Source organism: Mesoplodon bidens, assembly GCF_964165515.1.
Source record: "Mesoplodon bidens genome assembly, chromosome: 1".
Taxonomy (NCBI): Eukaryota; Metazoa; Chordata; class Mammalia; order Artiodactyla; family Ziphiidae; genus Mesoplodon; species Mesoplodon bidens.
Window position 1 is genome coordinate 97,774,492 of NC_138176.1, and position 9,159 is coordinate 97,783,650.

Genomic DNA, 9,159 nt, shown 5'->3' on the forward strand with positions numbered 1-9,159 from the left:
ATATGTCCCAGATGAAGGAGCAAAGTGAAAACCTACAAGACCAAATAAATGAAGAGGAAATAGGCAATCTACCTGAAAAAGAATTCAAAGTAATAATAGTAAAAGTGATCCAGAATCTTGGAAATAAAATGGAGGAATGGATTGAGAAAATACAAGAAATGTTTAATAAAGATCTAGAAGAACTAAAGAACAAACAAACATAGATGAACAACACAATAACTGAAATGAAAAATACACTAGAAGGAATCAATAATAGAATAACTGAGGCAGAAGAACGAATAAGTGAGCTGGAAGACAAAATGGTGGAAATAACTGCCGAGGAGGAGAATAAAGAAAAAAGAATGAAAATAACTGAAGACAATCTCAGAGACCTCTGGGACAACACTAAATGCACCAACATATGAATTATAGGGGTCCCAGAAGAAGAAGAGAAAAATAAAAGGTCTGAGAAAATATTTGAGGAGATTATAGTGGAAAACTTCCCTAACATGGGAAAGGAAATAGTCACCAAAGTCCAGGACGCACAGAGAGTCCCATACAGGATAAACCCTTGGAAAAACAAACCAAGACACATATTAATCAAACTAACAAAAATTAAATTCAAAGAAAAAATATTAAAAACAGCAAGGGAAAAACAAAAAATAACATACAAAGGAATCCCCATAAGGTTATCAACTGATTTCTCACAGAAACTCTTCAGGCCAGAAACAGTGGCATGATATATTTAAAGTGATGAAAGGGAAAAACCTATAACCAATAACACTCTCCCCAGCAAGGCTTTCCTTCAGATTTGACAGAGAAATCAAAAGCTTTTCAGACAAGCAAAAGCTAAGAGAATTCAGCACCACCAAACCAACTTTCCAACAAATGCTAAAGAAACTTCTCTAGGCGGGAAACACAAGAGAAGAAAAAGACCCACAAAAACAAACCCAAAACAATTAAGAAAATGGTAATAGGAACATACCTATCGATAATAACCTTGAATGTAAATGTATTAAATGCCCCAACCAAAACACACAGACTGGCTGAATGGATACAAAAACAAGACCCATATATATGCTGTCTACAAGAGACCCATTTCAGACCTAGGGGCACATACAGACTGATAGAGAAGGGATGGAAAAAGCTATTCCAGGCAAATGGAAATCAAAAGAAAGATGGATTAGCAATACTCATATCAGATAAAATAGACTTAAAAATAAAGACTGTTACAAGAGATAAGGAGGGACACTACATAATGATCAAAGGATCAATCTAAGAAGAAGATATAACAATTATAAATGTTTATGCACCCAACATAGGAGCACCTCAATATATAAGGCAAATGCTAACAGCCATAAAAGGGGAAATCAATAGTAACACAATAATAGTAGGAGACTTTAACACTCCACTTACACCAACAGACAGATCATCCAAACAGAAAATAAATAGGGAAACACAAGCTTTAAATGACACAATAGACCAGATAGACTTAATTGATATTTATAGAACATTCCACCCAAAAGTGGCAGAATACACTTTCTACTCAAGTGCACACAGAACATTCTCTGGATAGATCACATCTTGGGTCACAAATCAAGCCTTGGAAAATTTAAGAAAATTGAAATTGAATCAAGCATCTTTTCTGACCACAGCGCTATGAGACTGGATATCAATTACAGGAACAAAACTGTAAAAAAACACACTAAACAATGTGCTACTAAATAACCAAGAGATCACTGAAGATATCAAAGAAGAAAAAAAAAAGAATACATAGAAACAAATGACAAACAAAAACACAACAACCGGGCTTCCCTGGTGGTGCAGTGGTTGGGAGTCCGCCTGCTGATGCAGGGGACGCGGGTTCATGACCCGGTCCGGGAAGATCCCACATGCTGCAGAGTGGCTAGGCCTGTGAGCCATGGCCACTGAGCCTGTGCGTCTGGAGCCTGTGCTCTGCAACGGGAGAGGCCACAACAGTGAGAGGCCCGTGTACCACAAAAAAAAAAAAAACAAACAAACAAACACAACACAACAACCCAAAACCTATGGGACACAGTAAAAGCAGTTCTAAGAGGGAAGTTTATAGCAATTCCATCTCACTTCAAGAAACAAGAAAAATCTCAAATAAACAATCTAACCCTACACTTGAAACAACTAGAGAAAGAAGAACAAAGAAAACCCAAAGTCAGTAGAGGGAAAGAAATCATAAAGATTTGAGCAGAAATAAATGAAAAGAATGAAATTAGAACACTACCTAACACCATACACAAAAATAAACTCCAAATGGATTAAAGACCTAAATGTAAGACCAGACACTATAAAACTCTTAGAGAAAACTATAGGAAAAACACTCTTTGACATAAACCACAGCAAGATCTTTTTGACCCACCTCCTAGAGTAACAGAAGTAATAAAAACAAAAATAAACAAATGGGACTTAATTAAACTTAAAAGCTTTTGCAACAACCCTCAAAATGGGAGAAAATATTTACAAATGAAAAAACAGAATAAGGATTAATCTCCAAAATATTCAAATAGCTCATGGAGCTCAATATCAAAAAACCAAACAATCCAATTAAAAAATGGGCATTAGACCTAAATAGACATTTCACCAAGGAAGACATACATATGGCCAAGAGGCACATGAAAAGATGCTCAACATTGGGCTTCCCTGGTGGCGCAGTGGTTGCGCGTCTACCTGCCGATGCAGGGGACGAGGGTTCGTGCCCCAGTCCGGGAAGATCCCACATGCTGTGGAGCAGCTAAGCCCGTGAGCCATGGCCGCTGAGCCTGTGCGTCCGGAGCCTGTGCTCCGCAACGGGAGAGGCCACAACAGTGAGAGGCCCGCGTACCGCAAAAAAAAAAAAAAAAACAGATGCTCAACATCACTAATCATTAGAGAAATGCAAATCAAAACTACAATGAGGTATCACCTCACACCAGTCAGAATGGCCATTATCAAAAAATCTACAAACAATAACTGCGGGAAAGGGTGTGGAGAAAAGGGAACCCTCTTGCACTCCTGGTGGGAATGTAAATTGATACAACCACTATGGAAAACAGTATGTAGGTTCCTTAAAAAACTAAAAATAGAACTATCATATGACCCAGCAATCCCACTGCTGGGCATATACCCTGAGAAAACCATAATTCTAAAATAGCCATGTACCACAATGTTCATTGCAGCTCTATTTACAATAGTCAGGATATGGAAGCAACCTAAGTGTCCATCGACAGATGATAAAGAAGATGTGGCTCATATATACAATGGAATATTACTCAGGCATAAAAATAAATGAAATTGAGTTATTTGTAGTGAGGTGAATGGACCTAGAGTCTGTCATACAGAGTTAAGGAAGTCAGAAAGAGAAGAACAAATACCATATGCTAATACATATATACGGAATGTCAAAAGAAAACATGGTACTGATGAACCTAGTTGCAGGGAAGGAATAAAGATATAGACATAGATAATGGACTTGAGGACAAGGGGTGGGAGGGGGAACCTGGAGCAAAGTGAGAGTAGCATTGACATATATACACGACAGAATGTAAAATGCTTAGCTAGTGGGAAGCAGCAGCATAGCACAGGGAGATCAGCTCAGTGCTCTGCGATGACCTAGAGGGGTGGGATAGGGAGGATGGGAGGGAGGCTTAAGAGGGAGAGGATATGGGGATATATGTATGCATATGGCTGATTCACTTTGGTGTACAACAGAACTAACACAGTATAATGAAGCAATTATACTCCAATAAAGATATATTTGAAAAAGTCAAATATAGATGCCATTTGAAAATTAGCAAATATATTTCTAATATCATTGTTAAATCCTACTAGTCATGTCCAAAATATGTTTTTAAATTGTACTTCAGTAAAATAAATAAATAAATCTGGGATACTGCTCCCCTCAAATCAGAAAATCATAGGCTTTAAATTTAACAGCTAAACTGATGATGTCATTCATCTAAAAAATATTTAATTATAACAGTAATTTACACACACACACACACACGCACAGAAGAGATAGAGAGCAAAAAAGTGTAATGTGACATTTGCAAATTTTCAGCCCCATGTCATCTATCTACCTGCAGACAACACATTTTCACATGGACAACTTAGGTTATTTAGAGCAAATACTAAAATATTCCTTCTACAATGAAGTTGGTGCATTTTGGGGTTGAATTCAGGTGTGTACCACACCCCATCCCAGGGCTCACATGAGACTCCAACTTGAGCTTCTACATCTATTTTCTGTCTGTGACCCATGGGCCTCATGGGTCAAGTCCCAATGTCAGGTTCTGCAAAGAATGGATTTTTAGATCTTACCCTCAGCTGGTAGAGTTGACTTTCTCACCTATCACAGTCCTTTTGAATATGTCATGATTCTTACTACTAGATTAAGGGTCTGTATCTCTCTCTGACACTAAGAATTGCTGTCCTCCTCAAAGTTTAGTACTGTTTTCTATGTCAAATTAAACAGATCTTGAGGCAGATGAATTTAGATGCTTTTTCTGAATTTCTGGTCATACAAATGATACTTTAGTTTTATATGAAAATTCCAATTTGCTGTATGTTTTTCCCTTAAGATTTTTAGACTTTCTTTTGGTTGGGAATAAGTCATTGACAGTTTAGAGATCTCAGTGTAATTATTAGTTGTATGTTTTATTAAGATTGTCAAAGTGAATTTTTAAAAAATAGTATGTGCTTACTAATGAAAATGAGATGCTCTTCTCAATTTTTAATGCAAATTCTACACTGAAAGAAAAAAAACTACTTTGCCTATTTGAGCCATTACACATACTTCATTGATAAATAATTTTAATAATATAAAAATTACTGAAAATTTAAATATAGACCTCAAATTATAATTAAGAGTTTTCACATATTAAAAGAGAGAGATTTAATTTTCCTTTCTTGTAGTCATCTGATTTTAATACTAACTACCTAGGTAACAGTGTGAGTTTAAATCTCATTCTTAACAGTTGAAGCCTGTAGTTTAGTGTTATTTTTCTGATAAAAGCTATTTAAAATAATTAGTCTGATTTTCAAAACATTAAAACAAATTAATCCTAATGTAAAGGTCAGTTGCAAACAATCTGTTATATAAGAACCTGAATAATAAAGTAGATCATTTCAAAGCTAGTATATCATACATGATATATAATTGCAGATGTGTTCAAATCTAATAAGACTTTTTCACCTGAACAAACTAAAGTGATATTGAAAAGTATTGAATTTTCTTTACAAAATCATAAATGAAATCCTGGCATATCATGATGTTTAGATAACTGCAACAGAGGCATGTTGACTAACTAAAGTATAAATGAGCTATAGCATAAAAACTAAATTTATATGTAACAATCTGGTCAACCAAAATAGCAATTGTATTTCCCTTTGGGAAAACAAACTGAAAAAGTGCTTCTTCCTCATGCTTTGTCAATTCCCTGGCTAGGAAATGGATTGAGAGGGAGTTGAAAAGGTTTGCTGAGGACCCAATATAGCAGGGTGGGATTAAATTCACAGGCAGAACCTGGTATACCAGATGTGGGGATCAAAAAATCAATAGAAAAAGGAACTGTGTCTTAAATTTTATACTCTAACAATTAGAGAATATAGTGAATGAATGATAAAACATTTGCAAAAAACAAAGTAGATCTGTAGAACCTCAATAGATTAGGCTAATCACTGACAAAACACTGAATTAGAAAAGTAGAAATATATTTTTTTAACCTGGGAAATACACCAATGTCAGAAAAGAAACTTTCTTCTGTTGTCTTTTATCACTTTTTCGTTCATGATTTTTGGCCTATTCACCAATTAAAGGGTTGAGTGAGCCAAGTTTCTGGTATTTTCTGATTTTTTTCTACTATCTGCTTCTTAAAATGCAGTGATATCCACAGGTCTCTGTCTACAGATATTCTGGTGGTAATTTTCTAAAATAACCTCCGCTTTCTAGGCTTCATTTATCACTTCCAGTCAAACCCTTATCAAATTTGTATTTCAAAATTTGACCTTTAGTTCTTGTTCCCCAATGCCTGATAAGCATCTCCCACAGGGTATCTTAAAGACAGCTCCAACTTAATACATCGTCCACTAAGTTTTCTAATTTTTGAAAGTTTTTAGATGTTCTTAAAAATAAAAATAAAGATATAAGAAAGAGAAGAATAATATCCATCTTTCCACCACCTGATTTAATCTCTACTAACAATGTGGTATAATTGCTACTAGTTTTATTTTTTTCTATTGTAAAGCAAAATTACTCAATTGTTTTTGTAAAAATGGTATATACTTATTGTAAAAATTTCAAACATTACCAAAAATGCAGGAGGACAAAAGTGAAATATCAGACCAAATCCCATGACCCAAATTAGAAACAGAAAGTATCATTGCAGAGAACTTCTACTGATTCAAAATTTACCACAGTTTTTAACATGGCTACTCATTTACTTGCCTCAATATTTAAATTCATCTTTTATTTGTGTAAATGTGGTGGTCAAGTAGGTAATCTCCCACTTCATCCCAAGGAAGAACTCAAGGGTGCTATGTTTACTGAGTTTGTTCATTCTATTCCTGAATGGCCTGTATTCTGGTGATAAACTTCTCAAGGCATTCTTGCTCTCAGATTCCATAGACATTCCTCCAATGTCTTTTGACATTCATTATGCTCTTTGCTTTTTCTTTTTTTTAAAAAAAAAAGAGAACTGAGACCAGTCTGATGCATTTCACTTATGTAATAATTTGCTTTTCTACCTGTATTATCAAATTATTTTTTTCTTTCTTCCATCTTTGAAAAATAATTTTGCTGTATTGGAATATGTCTAAGTTTTATTAAATCCCTTAGAACATGGGACAATTTTTGATATTCAGTTCCTTCTTCATGTTCTTAAAATGCATTTGATTTTCCATTTTGTGTCTCTGCATTCTGAAAATGTATCCCTTTATTTGTTTGAAATGTTTTTTTTAATGTTTTTGCAACAACTGCCATCATCTTACACCTTTCCACTATGACAGTGATTTGATTTTTAGTAGTACCTTGTCTCTTTCTTGTTCTTACTAACTGTAAAGTTCAAATAGGAGTTGTGTCGATTCTGGTTATCCTAGGTCTGAAATACACTTTTTATCTCATTCTGTTGTTTAATCGTTTAGTGTTTGGGCCCTTATTTTACTAAATTATATTCTTATTATGCTGACTTATATACAAGAAACAATTGTGAGGAATTTTTTCTTCCTTGAACTGACTTCTTAGACTTTGGGATACTATGTTTCTTGCTATTATTTTGTCTAACAGTTTTCTTTTTCATTTATTGGCATATGATATTTCATTTATTGTATGCTATTATTTTTGTAGGCTTACTTTTTTAGTCCAGTTCTGCCCAACACTCATTTGCTTTCATGACTGCATGAGAATTCTTGTCATTCTTCCCATTGTATGTGAGGACAGATTGTTTTGTTTTCCCCTGTGAGCTCTACTGTGAGGGCTGAGTATGGCCTAGAGAGGATGCTGAGAGGGTGGAGAAATTGCAGCTCAGCAGATAAAGCTGGAGTCTATTTAAAAATAAATGGGCTATGCTCTTTTTTCTGAGAGTTTTAAAAATATCTGTACCGAACTTCACTCCCCATAAGTGTCAGGGAGAAAGAAGGGAAAACAATTTTCATGTGATCCCAATGATTTACTCAGTTTAAGAATAGCCCTGGAAGGTTTACTTTGTTCAGAAAGTTATCTCTGTCATGTGTTTTTCCCCAGCCTACCTATTTATTCCCAGCAGCTGTTTCCACTAATTCTCAAACAAAAAAAAGAAAAACAAATGATTTGCTGTTCAGTTTGCTTCTCCCCAGATTTGAAAGTATTTATAAGGATTCTTATGGTATTGTGAACTCAACTCTGTGGTACCAAGGGGTGGAGTACTGTACTTGTCCTCTAAGAATCTTCTATTACTTTGAGATTCAGTGTTTAAAAGTAGAAGACATGAGAGCATACTTTGTCCTTTTCCTGGTAACCACTTGAAGTGTTTTATTTAGTTTTGATTCTTCCTATGTTTAGCTTATTTTCGTCGGGTTTTAGGAAAGTCAAATTCTAAGACAGTTTCAAACAAGCTTCCCAAACAGTTTGAATTCCCAAACTTTAATTATCACTATTTATTCCAAAACTTTTTCATTTGTGTTTTTATAGCTAATCTAAGGGTACCATGGTCTTTCCAGTCACAAAAGTTAAAAACTCTGCAGTTCTTTTTGATTCCTTTCCTCATTCTTCTGCAACACAAAATCAGCAATCAAGGTACATCAACTCTATGCCTGAAAATATGTCAATGACACTTTTCCTTTTTGCCTCGGAATTACATGTTCTTAGTTCAATCTCACATTCCTTCTATAATAGACTATTAGGCAAACCACTTAACTGGAATTTTAGCCACTAATCCCCATAACATTTCAAAATAACAGAAACAAGCTTTTACTGATACCAACTATGCAAAATACATTTTACTTATCTCTCTTACCCTTGAATATTTGGGGATTTTCATTTTATTATAAACATCTCCCAAACGACACAGCTAGCTAACCAGGGACAGAATCAGGTTTGGAACCCACGTCTAACAGAATCCATTCCTGTGCCATTCGACTACTCTCGACATTTTTCTATTTTCTTCATCTAACTGACAAGCTAATATATGTAGTGTATGCTTTCCACTTTCAGACAGTTAAGATGATAACAAATTCATTATAAAAATATTAATCTAGGGACTTCCCTGGTGCCGAAGTGGTTAAGAATCTGCCTGCCAATGCAGGGGACACAGGTTTGAGCCCTGGTCGGGGAAGATCCCACATGCTGTGGAGCAACTAAGCCCGTGTGCCACAACTACTGAAGCCCACGCGCCTAGAGCCTGCCCTCCACAAGAGAAGCTACTGCAATGAGAAGCCCATGCACTGCAACAAAGAGTAGCCCCTGCTTGCTGCAACTAGAGAAAGCCCATGTGCGGCAACGAAGACCCATCGCAGCCAAAAATAAATAAATAAATATATTTAAAATATATATTATAAATCTAAAAGGGCGTTATGGACAATTTTTTTTTGAAAAAACAGCCTTCCCTATTAGATGAAATCTCAATAAAAATAATAATCTTGATATATTTGCTTCCTGACTTTACTACCAAAAGCTACTGATAACAAATTGCATTAGAA